Source organism: Peromyscus californicus, unplaced genomic scaffold (assembly GCF_007827085.1).
Source record: "Peromyscus californicus insignis strain IS unplaced genomic scaffold, ASM782708v3 Scaffold_6__1_contigs__length_162567912, whole genome shotgun sequence".
NCBI lineage: Eukaryota > Metazoa > Chordata > Mammalia > Rodentia > Cricetidae > Peromyscus > Peromyscus californicus.
Genome location: NW_026294584.1, coordinates 44,679,895 through 44,692,884, shown reverse-complemented (window position 1 = coordinate 44,692,884; position 12,990 = coordinate 44,679,895). Strand labels below are relative to the sequence as shown.

The 12,990-nt window shown below is 47.5% G+C and overlaps 2 long non-coding RNA genes across 11 annotated transcripts in view; one reads left to right on the top strand and one right to left on the bottom strand.

The window, feature by feature from the left end:
- LOC128098787 (uncharacterized) overlaps window positions 1–9,862 on the bottom strand; it is a 102,579-nt gene extending 92,717 nt beyond the window's left edge. For 3 of the 10 annotated variants that reach the window (XR_008214320.1, XR_008214324.1, XR_008214322.1), the window contains exons 1-2: window positions 9,496–9,860; window positions 8,441–8,551 (exon numbers count right to left, since the gene is read on the bottom strand). This is a non-coding gene — a long non-coding RNA (uncharacterized LOC128098787). Of the gene's footprint in view, window positions 1–5,482; window positions 7,705–8,440; window positions 8,552–9,495 lie in introns of those variants that run through there. The other 7 variants (XR_008214327.1, XR_008214321.1, XR_008214328.1 and 4 more) reach the window with 7 other exon arrangements.
- Window positions 9,803–12,529, top strand: LOC128098788 (uncharacterized). The gene is made up of 2 exons (XR_008214332.1): window positions 9,803–9,915; window positions 10,104–12,529. It is a non-coding gene; the product is annotated as an uncharacterized LOC128098788 (long non-coding RNA).
- Window positions 12,530–12,990: the final 461 nt, after the last annotated feature.

The window sequence follows — 12,990 nt, the reverse complement described above, 5'->3', positions numbered from 1 at the left end:
AGACAGGAGGCTTTTAGGACGCCAAACAACACCAGGAAAGAACATCCTCTCACCATATCACACTTAAAACAGTGAATATTCAGAACAAACGAAGTATGTTGAAAGTGGCAAGAAAGAAAATCAAGTCACAAAGAAAGGAAAATCCATGAGAACAACACCACATAAAACTCAAGCATAAACCAAAGTCAGCTAAAACTCAAAAACTTTAAAAGCCACAGGGGCTTGGAACTGTATATTCCATGTTCTGGGAGATAATAGCAGCCAAGTCATACTACTATACCAGAAAAAGCATCTGCCGTAAATGAATTCCATGATACAAATAGACTGAAAGAACCTATGGCAGCCAAGCACTTCCACCGAAGATGCTTGAAGGAACATTTTAGACTGAAGAGAAATGCCAAATCTAGCGAAAGGAAATAATAAACCATGTTAGAATAAGAGATAATCAAGAGGGGGAAAGGGAGCTAAAAAAAATCCACAACAATCAAAAACTTTCAGTAACAACTCTGAATCTTTTTTTTTTTTTTTTTTTTTTGGTTTTTCGAGACAGGGTTTCTCTGTGTAGCTTTGCGCCTTTCCTGGAACTCACTTGGTAGTCCAGGCTGGCCCCGAACTCACAGAGATCCGCCTGGCTCTGCCTCCCGAGTGCTGGGATTAAAGGCGTGCGCCACCACCGCCCGGCACAACTCTGAATCTTAAAGGTCTCAAATCCACAATCAAAAGGTTACAGGCTAGTATACTGGACGGGTCAGAAAGCAGGAGCTATTTATTTGTTACCTCCAAGAAATGTACCTTACCACCAAAGATAGACACCACCGTAGGGTAAAAGGGTCAGAAAAGTGTTTCAGGCAAATGGACCTCAGAAACAAGCTGAGTGTGATGGGGATGTATGATGTAAAATTCCCAAAGAATCAATAAAAATGCTATTTAGAGGGGAAAAAAAGAAATCAGAATGGCAAGCTGAATAGTGATAGTACACACCTTTAATCTCAGCACTCAGGAGGCAGAGGCAGGCAGATCTCTGAGTTCAAGGCCAGCCTGGTCACAGAGTGAGTTCCAGGACAGCCAGAGCTACACAGAGAAACCCTGTCTTGAATACAAAACAAACAAAAATAATAATAAATTAAAAAAAAGAAATCAGAAGGGCTAGTGAGATAATTCAGTGGTTAAAACTGCTTGCTGCTTTTCCAGAGGTTCTAAGTTCCCAGCACCCGGGCCAGGTGCTCTAAACCACCTATAACTCCAAATCCAGGGGATCTGCTGCCCTCTTCTGGCATCTATGAGCTCCTGCACACACACGGCATACATACATATACATTTTTAAAGGGAAAATAAAATTTACAAAAGAAAGAACTCAGAGAAAACAAACTAAATTCCAAAGCAGTAGACTGAAAGAAATCCTAAAAATCAGAGCAGAAATTAATGAAATGGGGAAAAAAATCAATTCAAAGAATCAACAAAACAAAGAGTTGGTTTTTTGACAAGATAAACAAAATGGACACACCCTTAGCCTAACTAACCAGAAGAAAGAGAGAGAAGACCCAAATTAATAAAATGAGAGATTCGAGGGAAAATATTACAACAGATAGTAATGAAATTCAAAGAATTGTTAGGTCTTACCTAAGGAAAAATAAATAAATTCTACTAACTTGAAAATCTAAAAGAAATAGATGAATTTATAAATGCATATGACTTACCAAATTAAAACAAGATGAGATAAACAATTTAAGCAGTTCTGTTGTAAGCAGTGAAATTGATGCAGTGATTAAGAATTTCTTAAATTAAAAATGACTATGCCTAGATAGATTGACTGGTGAATTTTACTAGACCTTTGAAGAATTAACATCAATGCTTATTAAACTATTCCAGAAAATAGGAAAAGAAGGAACATTATTGAACTCTCTCTTACAAAGCTAGAATTACCCAAAGATGTAACCCAAAAAGAAAATTACAGAGCAAAATCCATGATTCATATACATACTGTGAATCACATAAAAATTCCCAAGATTACCCTGATACCAAAAGCAGCTGAAGATGTAAGGGAAAAGATAATTGCAGACCAGTATTCCCAACTAACATAGACACAGAAATTCTCAACAAAATACTTTCAAATCAAATTCAAGGGCACATCAAAAAGATGATTCATTGTGATATTACTGCCTTTATTCCAGGGATGCAAAGATGGTTCAATACATGCAAATAAATCAATGTTATAAATTACATAAATAATTCCAAGGTTAGAAACCATGTGGTCACCTCAATAGGTACAGAACAGACTTCAGACAAAATCCAACATCTCTTTGTTGAAACTCCTGAAGAAACTCAGAATAGAAGGAATATATCTCAAATAATAAAGACTATATATAACAAACCTAGAGCCAACATTATATTAATCGGGGAAAAAACTTAAAACGTTTCTCTTAAAATCAGTGCCAACAACCCCATTAGTGCAGGTGTGGGTGAGCCAGCCCCGAAGTAGTGAACCAGGGAGAGCTGTCCCCATTACTCATCTGTCTTGAGGTGGCATAAGTGGAGAAGAGCTGTCCTCCCCCGCTGCCCATCAACACCTGGGGCAGGTGGGAGAGCTGTCCCTGCCCCCGACCAGCTGCAACACTTGGGAGAACAGACCCTGCACCTCACCTGGGTAACACAATAGAGCCAACCTTGTTGGTGGAGGTGTGGGTGAGCCAGCCCCGAGGTTGTAAGTATGGGAGAGCTGTCCCCACTACTCATCTGTCATGTGATAGTATGGGAGAGCTGTCCCCACTACTCATCTGTCATGTGATAGTATGGGAGGGTGAGAGATGCCCCCCTTACTCCTCACCCCTAACTGCCTACACTAGACCTGAGAGCTGATCTTCCCCATTACTAGCTGCAGCACTAGGCAAACAAGCTCTACCCCTCAGAGCACAGCAGAGTTGCCCAGTGGTCGAAGGCAAGGATGATCCAGCCTCGATGTTATGAGCCAAGGAGAGTTGTCCCCATTACTCATCACACATGTGGTAGTGTGGGCAGAAGAGAGATGCCCTCTCCTCCCCCACCTCCCACCCATCAATGCCTGAGACAGGTGGAGGAGCTGGCCCTGGAGTCATAAGAGCAGGAGGGTTGTCACTACCCCTCACCAGCTGCAGCACTCAGAAGAGTGGCCCCTGTGTCTTGCCTGGGCAACAAAATAGAGCTGGCCCAGATGGTGAAGGTCTGGGAAGGCCAACTCTGAGGGCATGAAAGCAGGAGAACTGGCCCCACCCCTTGTTCATTGCTGCAAGAGGTAAATTAGCCAGGGTAATGCTGGTGGTGAGGACAGGGGAGAAGTGGCTGGTGGACCCACCCTGCAGCTGCCCAAGCCCAGAACCAGGGTTATGACTTGCCCACCCCAACATCCACTCCATCTGTAATCTGCTGGAGCACATGAAAGGACCTGGCCCAAAGACTTGGGAGCTTCAGGATCTCCACAACATAGGGCAACAACAATATACCCAGGAAGAGTCCTAGTGAGGGCCCAGCGTCAATAGTATAGCAGAAACCAGAGGCCTCGAACCAGACCAATGACTCTTTGCAATGAACACTTGCAAGTAAAGATGTATGGACAAAAGGGTTTACTGACTGACTCACTGTGTCATGCTGCAGCTTCCATGATGAGATCTTTAATTTTTCCTTTTTACTCTCTCCTCTACCATGATGACTACACCATGTCTCCTCTACCATGATGACTACCCCATGTCTCCTCTACTGTGGGGACTACACCATGTCTCCTCTACCATAGTGAACTACACCTGTCTCCTCTACCATAGTGGAATACACCATGTCTCCTCTACCATAGTGAACTACCCATGTCTCCTCTACCATGTGGACTACACCATGTCTCCTCTACCATGGGGACTACACCATGTCTCCTCTACCATGGGGACTGTACCATGTCTCCTCTACCATGGGGACTGCACCAAGTCTCCTCTACCATGGGGACTACACCATGTCTCCTCTACCATGGTGACTACCCCATGTCTCCTCTACCATGTGGACTACCCCATGTCTCCTCTACCATGGGACTACACCATGTCTCCTCTACCATGGTGACTACCCCATGTCTCCTCTACCATGATGACTACCCCATGTCTCCTCTACCATAGTGAACTACACCATGTCTCCTCTACCATGGGGACTACACCATGTCTCCTCTACCATGGGACTACACCATGTCTCCTCTACCATGGGGACTACACTATGTCTCCTCTACCATGATGACTACCCCATGTCTCCTCTACCATGATGACTACCCCATGTCTCCTCTACCATGGTGACTACCCCATGTCTCCTCTACTATGATGACTACACCATGTCTCCTCTACCATGGGACTACACCATGTGTTCTCTACCATGTGATCTACACCCATAAACTGTGAGCCAGGATAAACTCTTCCTCTCCTCAGTTGTCAGGTATCTTGTCATAGCCATGGGGAAATTATCTAACACAGTGCTGATACTAATGAGAGTCACGCCTGATTTTACTTCTTCACTTCCAATGTGATGAAAAGTCATTGCTCACAGGTTTGCACGGGGCTGGGGGTAGAAAAGGAATGGTCAGTGAGGAAAGCCTGGTGCTCTCTTTAACCATGACTGAACCACCAAGGCATCTGATGCCCAAATGGTATGTTCTTTGTTTCAGACAGACCGACCTAGGGTAGAGCCATGTCTGTTCAGGTTCATCATAACAGATTAGGGTTGGACCCTTTACAAACCATTGGTGAAGACAATGTGCCAGAACCTATGAGGCAGAACTTGGCAGTCAGACTTGGCAGACAATGTAAAAGCCACAGCTGTAGACTGGCTTCCCACCCACCTGCACCCTGGGCAAAGTCTGGCCACCAGTGGTACTTCAGCAACAGCCCTCATGAAGCCAACCAACACAGGCACCAGTGTAGCAGCCACCTTGGAAAGCAATCATCAGATACTTTACCTGCCTTCTCCTACAGCATGCTAAACAGCCCTGGTGACAAGACGTCTCTCTAAAGACGCCTACCTTCAAGAGTCTGTTAAGGAAATTCAACAAAGGAGCAATGGCTTGGGACTGAAACTTGATTTAGCCATTAACATGCAATGATCTCCCTGGCCTCTGGATCTGAATCTGAAAGGGGCTGGGGGAGGTGCCACCCTCCAGCATGTCAATGACAATAAACGAAATCATGCATTCTCTGTCAGCAGAGCTCCCAGAAGTAAGTATAATATGCATGGCAGGTGGTGTTATTAATGACATCCTCAGGTGTTTTCCAAAGTTTGCAATTAGCATGTAAGGGTAATGGTGAAGTGTCAGCTCAAGGCTGCCCCAAGCAGAGCATCCCAGCTTGAAAAGAATGGCCTGCTGCTCTAGTCTGTGTCTGGGTTTTAGCCATTTGCACTGGCTTCCTGATGGCAGATGATACATACAGCTAAGAGAGTTAGTTCCAAGAATATTAATTGATCTCTCCTTATTTGGAGTGAGACTCACCCATCTCTTCTCCCTGCCTCCCTCCTTTGTTGAGTTGATTCAGACAACTCTCCCCAAAGGCTGTGGCCCCATCAGCCACAGCAGCAGCAGGTGACAGCAGCCCCAGAAGCCTCAGACAAGGCAGCAGCAGTGAGCAGAGCATCAAGAGCGTTCCTCCTCCATCTCAGCAAGTGGGAGATTCTGTTCTAAGCACTGGCAAGTGGGGGCTGGTTCCTCCAGAATCCCGGATCTTCTCCAGGAGCCTGGCACCAGGCTCAGGAATTACCGTGAGCACACACACCAAACAGGGCTCCTTCCAGCTGGCATAGGGAGTTGCTGGGTGACACTGAGGAAGGAAGGACCAGAGCCAGCTTCTGGCTAGAACTGACAACAGCCGTGGTAAGGGTGGAGGGTCTCAAAGCCATAAGGCAGCACCACGAAGTTGGACACAGTCTCTAGAAGGAAATCCATCTGTCCTTGAGACTCTGAGAGGAAGAGTCCTTTGCTGGAAGTCATGGAGGGTTGGAAGGGAAGGTGCAGTCTTCCCAAAGGATTCAAGCTCTGTATCAGAGAGCCATAAAAGGAGCTAGCATATAAATAAATCAAGTATCAATGCCAGCATGTTCTCCCAGCCCTCCGGGTGCTGCCAACTTGACCTGGACTTTGGACAAAGCATACAAACCTTTATATCTTCACAGAAGAGAACATTTGAATAGTGCATTAAGATTTGGGGAAGGACAAGTTGGACAGTGGTGGTGCATGCCTTTAATCCTAGCACTCGGGAGGCAGAGTCAGGCAGATCTCGGTGAGTTCGAGGCCAGCCTGGTCTGCAGAGTGAGATCGACGACAGGCACCAAAACTACACAGAGAAACTCTGTCTCGAAAAACAAAAACAAAAACAAAATTGGGGAGGGGCTAGAGAAGTAGTTCAGCAGTTAAGAGTACTTGTTACTCTTCTAGAGGACTGGGTTTGATTCCCAGCACCCACATGGCAGCTTACAACTGTTTGTAACTCCAGTTCCATTGCCCTCTTCTTGCTTCTCTGGGCACTGCGTGCATGTGGTACATAGATATATACATGTGGGCAAAACACTCATACACATAAAAATAAAATAAAAATCTTTTTAAAATACTTGAAGAAACCACTCAGAAAATGCTTTCAGGTTTGGTAGCCCTGCCCAAGCTTGCAGATAATCATCTGCTACCAGTGCATGCCCCAAGACCACATCCTTGGGACAGTGGCCTTCAGGAAAACAGAGTCTAACGGCAAAATATTGATGCTCTTCCCCTCTCTCCCAGCAGGCCTTCTGTTAAATGCCTGAGAACTGGGCTCCAGAAGATGGAGAAGAAACAGAATAGGAAACGTCTCTGCTAGACAAGCAGAGGGAGTAGGAGGTGTGGGGTAGACAGTGAGGGCTCTGGGACCAGATGCCTGGAGCAAAGAGCTAGCCCTATACCCTACTGCCTATGTTAGCTTCGGGGTGCTGCCTAACCTTGTGCCCCGACTTCCCTTTATAGAAAGCAGAGCTAGAACAGTAACACTAGTGACCTGGAAAGGATTCTGAATGGCCATGGGTGGCTTTTCAGGACAAATAGGACAAACACCATGAGGGAAGGTCTGGTGTCTCTACGGGACAGGCAGAGGCCCGTGACAAGGGCCGATGCTTTTAACGGCAGCACGTAGAGGAAACAAGCCCATCCTACGCAACTCAGAGATTTTCCTGAAAAGAAAAGCTCTGGGGACACACAATCCCCAGTCACCAGCCTCCCACTGTCTTACCAGAAGTCTCTTCTTCTTTGGTCATAGCTTTGTTCATTTGGTTGTTGGCATGGTGGTTTATTGGTGGGATTGATTGGGTTTTGTTTTTGTGTTTGATGTTTGGTTGGTTGGCTGGTTGGTTTTGGTTTGGATTTTGTTTTTTTTAGTCAGGTTTTTATGTTACCCAGGCTGGCTTTGAACTCTATATGTAATTGAACATGACCTCAAACTCTATATTCTGCCTCCACCTCCCAAGTGTGGGGATTACATTGCAGGTGTATGCCATCACTTTAGGCTGGCTAAGGTGCTTGAAAAGTCCCTGAATTCTAAGGCAGACAAGCCCTCCACTTCCACAACCCTTGGCTCCTTGGTGGAAAGGGACGCTAAGAAAAGCAGGCAGGGGCAGAAAGAGCGTCTCCCCTCCCTGCCTTCTTCCTTCCCTGTAGCCAGCAGCTCTTCTTTCTCAGGCTCCCCTAAGTCCACAAGACACCTGTTGGGGACAGCCAAATCTTCCCAGCTCCCACAACCCCCTGCCCCCGCCCCCAACTTCCATCCCAGGTTCTCTCTCCGGAGCAAATCCGCACCTGTATTTGTTAATCAAGCCACCGAGGACGCGGTAATTGCCCAGCACAAAACACGGGTGCAGATGTTAGGGAGCACAGGGGCAAAAGCACTAAATGAGATTCTTGTTTCCCAAACAGAGCCCGAGATTTAATTACAGCCTTTCCAAGTGCTTATTAAAAACCCTTATTTTTTTTCCTTATTGTTTTCCTGCATGGCGCATATTGAATCAGCCACTGCTGTTGTCTTGTTTTTGGAGTGTTCATAAAAAGAACCGATGTGGAAAATTGCAAACACAGATTGTACCCAAACAATATCTTCTCCCTCTTCTTTCTTCCTGCTGAATAACAACACCGGTCTGCGTATTCAGTGCACATCCGGGCTCTTTCCCAACAGTAGAAGGGGTTCTCTTTTGGCACTCACAGAGCACCCTGCAAGCACCCCAGAAAGAGCAAGCATGGCTGGGTGTGGTGGCGCATGCCTATAATCCTGGTGCTTGGGAGGTGGAGGCAGGAGGATCAGGAATTCAAGGCCATCTTCACCCTTACAGCCGTAGTGAGTACAAGGGCAACCTGAGCAACATGAGACCCTGTCTCAAAAAGGCAAAACAAGGTGAGATGGTCCAAATGTGAAAATCACCTGCTGCTCTTCCAACAGACCTGATTTTAATTCCTAGCACCCAGGTTGGGCAGTTCACAATCACCTATAATTCCAGCTCCAGGAGATCCAGCACTCTCTTCTGGCCTTCTTGGGCACGTGCACGCAGGTAGCTGAGAGAGAGAGAGAGAGAGAGAGAGAGAGAGAGAGAGAGAGAGAGAGAGAGAGAGGAGAGAGAGAGAGAAACATAAATAAAAATAAAATCTTTTTTTTTTTTTTTGGTTTTTCGAGACAGGGTTTCTCTGTATAGCTTTGCGCCTTTCCTGGAACTCACTTGGTAGCCCAGACTGGCCTCGAACTCACAGAGATCCGCCTGGCTCTGCCTCCCGAGTGCTGGGATTAAAGGCATGCGCCACCACCGCCCGGCTAAAAATAAAATCATTTTTAAAATAATAAAAACAGAAAAAGAATGCCAGAAAGAACACATGATCTCTAAGGGAGGGGGGTATGAAGGAGAAGGAAAGAGAGAAGGGGAGAGAAGAAGGGACAGATGGACACATGTATGGAAGACTGAGAGCCTCCACCCACTGATGCCAAGATGGAGTGCTTCTACCCTCCCACTGGCCCAAAGAGGTGACAGGATGGAACTGAGACCAAACTAGTTCTCCTGACCACGGGTTTGAGGTAGCCTTCTGCCCTCTTGACGCTTCTGGGGCCCTTACCCACTAAGCCCTACGGGCTTCTTTAAGCCCATAAAGGTCTTCATTCAAAACAGAGGCTATCTATCTCCTGATGCCTTCTCACCTAGAAGTCCATGTTGATGACCTGCTGTGCCCAAGGACCAGAGTTAGGATCACAGCCAGAGAGAGCGCCACCTAGGGGCTCACAGGTGGAACTGCCACTTAACCTCTGAAAGACGCCATCTACTGGAAAAGTCAGTCGGCTTCCCTTTCACAGAAGTAAAAATTCAAGGGGCGACAGGGTGGGGTGTGGGGGTACAGATTCAAGGGGCAACAGGGTGGGGTGTGGGGGTACAGATTCAAGAGGCAACAGGGTGGGGTGTGGGTGTGATCAGACCCTTCCACATGTCCCCAGGTCCCCACCAGAGCCCCCTTACCTCAGGCTATGCTCCCCACCTCCCGCAATGTTCTGTCCCCATTGACACTTGAAAGTGGAACAGGCTTTCAGAGGAGAGGCAGCTAGTCCCTTCCTGCTGCTCTGCCGACAGGTGTGGCAGGAGGAGGTGGCAATTAGTGCCAATTTGGAGGACTGATGCGGCATGGGGAAGGCTTCTCATCAAGGAGTGTTTAAATTCTGCTCCTTCCTTCCATCTCCCACTCCTCATAATGCAGCAGCATCAGCAGGCCCCTGCCCTCCGCTCTGCTCCTCATTAGCCCAGATTGCTCTGGTGGCCACGGCAGCGACAGGGAAGACAGAGAATGGAGCCACCTGCTTCTCCCTGCTGCCCACGCGAGGAGCAGCTCTGCTGAGCTCACAGCCTCCTGGAGAGGAGGGGCCCCGCGTGCTTCAGTAACGGGTGTGAACACAGAGAACTCTTGTCTTTCCCTGAACTTTGTCTCTGTTCCTCCGGTTCGATCTTTCAGCATGTGCATGTGTATGTGTGCATGTTCAGGTGCATGTGCACATATGTGCTACACATTTGGAGGGCAGAGATTAATGATGGACTTCTTTCTTGATCGCTCTCCACCTTATTTATTGAAACAGGGTCCATCACCGGAACCTGGTCTGGCCAGCCTTCCCTAGGGATCCATTTCCTGAGGGCTGGATTACAGACGGAGCCAGCTCTGGAGATCCAGACTCAGCAAGTGCTCTAGCAACTGAACCATCCCCAAGCTCCTAACCTTACGTAAGGATGAGCCTTGGGGTGAGAAGAATTATGGGAAGAGATGGAAACTGGCAGATTCCCTCCTGACCCTCTCCATCCCCAAAAGTGACACTTAAGGAGCATGATAACGCCACCAACCTGGAGGAAGCTTTGCCCCTTTGGGAATGTGGGTCATGCATGGGTAGGGGGTGGGGGTGCAGGGAGGGGACTAACTGGGCAAAATGCGGCAAGATCAGTGGTATGATCAATGGAATCTTCAAAAAGTGGGATCTCTGTGGCTGGAGCCGTACCTCCATTGGTAGAGCGCTTCCCCAGTATGTGCAAAGCCGTGGGTTGGAGCCACAGCACCACATAAACCAGGCACGGTGCACATGTGTATAATCCCACACGCGACAGGGAGAGTGAGACAAGAGGATAGTTTGTTCAGGGCCATCCTTGGCTACATAATGAATTCAGGGCCATCCTGGAACACAGGAGATCGTCTTTTTTTTTTTTTTTTTTTAAGTGTTACTTCTAATGAGACTCTCTAGGGACAGAGTCCCCACCAGAATCCTGGAACTTGGGAGAACAAGACTGTACCAAATGCTCAGAGGGAGTCTCCCTTTGCTTTTCACACTCTCACCTCCAGCAACTGCAGAGCTGAACCCCCCCCTTCCCCACCCCCAGGCCCTGCTGAGACACTGAGACATCTGCCTATTGGGATATTAATGCCAGGCCTGGAGGCTGCAGTCTGGGTGACACCACCTCTCTGCAGAGGAGCGGGAGTGCTCCCTGTGGTACACGTCAGGGTCCATGTTCTTGTCGTGATGGTGACCATGTGGACAGCAGCAGCTTCCCAGCCTGGCGGCCTTCGAGTCCTTTCCTCTTGCTCTTCTGGTGATACAAAGACTTACTTCTCTATAAAATGCCTTTCTGTCTGCCCCTGGAGCAGTTTCTGTTTTCTGCCTTAGACCCAAGAAACAAGTCTTCATGTCCATTTCATGGATGAAGCTCACAGAACCGAAGTGACTTGCCCCAGGTCCCACCTTAACGGAAAAGGCAGAGTTAATACCAAAGTCAGCTTTCCCCTCCAAACCAGAGTTCTTCAGTGACAGAATGAAAAGTAGCTGTCCCCTTAAGTCTCCCTGTCCTCCTCAACCCAGCCAGATTAGCACACATGTACACGTGATGTGAACATGTATAAATACATGAGATGGTCATATGTGGGTCCTGGTGCATTTTTATTCTGTGGGTCTCAATACTGAAGGGTTTTGTCCCTGGACCCACCAAGAATCCAAATGCCCCTGCTGCCACCTCTGCACTGTGCTTCGATTAAAGATCTTTCCAAGGAACAAGCTTTCATTTCATGGATGATTCAGAATCTCTGTTCGGAGGAAATTGAGGTTTTGCTGGCCGTTTTCCCACTTGAGACGTGGTCAGAGCTCACCATAAAAGCACATAAAGACAATGTAAGTCAGCTGCTAGGAACCACAAATAAAGAAGCTGAACCAATGAGAAAAGTCTCTGCAGGGGACGCAGCTAAGCTCTGGGTTTCCCTAGGAAGGCTGTTAATAGCCTGTCACCTGAGGTCAGGGAGAGACCCAGCAAGCAAAAGCCAGGGAGCAGCCTGGCTGCAGGAAGCTCTGGACCTGGGTTATCCAGCTGGGGTCCCCCTGGACCTCAGGAAGTTGTGCCCAAGCCTTCAACTGAGCAGTTTCTTCCTGAAAATGGAAAATCCAGTCTACCCTTAAGGAATGAGAAGTGGCCTGGATTGGCACCGTAAAAGGATGTGATGATTAAGTTTGTCAACTTGAATTTAGAAACACTTTAGGGGCTAGAGAGATGTCTTAGTGGTGGTACTTACAGGACCAGGGTTCCTTTCCCAGCACTCATACGATGGCTTTATGTGTAATTCCAGTTTCAAGGACTCGGATGCCTTCTTCTGACCCTTGTGGGAAGCAGGTGTGCAGATGGTACACATGCTGGCAAGATTCATACACATGAAGCAAACTAAGTACATCTCTAAAAAAAAATTAGGAAACATCTTAGACATTAATGAGGCATACCTCTGGGTATGTCTATGAGGATGTTTCCAGGGGGATTTAACCCTAAGGAGAGAAGACAGAGGGTGACTTTGTTCCATGAGCTGGGGAGTCCAGGGCTAAATTAAAAAGAAAAGGAGCAAGCGGCCTGAGGACCTGAGCTCCTCACTCTGCTTCCTGACCCACCCAGATGTGAACAAGTTCCCACGGATGCCACTGTGCTTCCCCCACTGCCCTGACGGACAGTATCCTCTGAACCACGAAATAAACATGTGGCCTCTGAAGTTGCTTCATGTCCTCATTTGTTCTCGGCAATGAGAAAAGCAGTGCCAAGGGTGTGTGACAGGTGGGGACAAGCTCCTTCTCTGGGGAGCACTGTGTCTGGCCTTCAGCAGGTAATTGGCTACTCTCTTTCACTTCTCCTTTCCTGAATCTAACATGTGATGCCTTATGAGAAGTAGTGTAGTGGGCTTTCTTGGACTGCCAGCCCCCAAATCATGGCATGGAGATTCATTATTAATTATGAATGCTCAGCCTTAGCTTAGGCTTGTTTCTAGATAGCTTTTTTTTTAATTTAAATTAACCATTTCTATTTATCTATGTGCTGCCCCGAGGGTCATTTACCTCATCTACGTACTGTCCATCCTGCTTTCCTGCTTCCTCTGTGTCTGGCTGGCTGGCCCCTGTGGGCTGGCCACCTCCCCTATCACCTGCCAGCCCCACCTATCCTTCCTCTGCCTAGCTA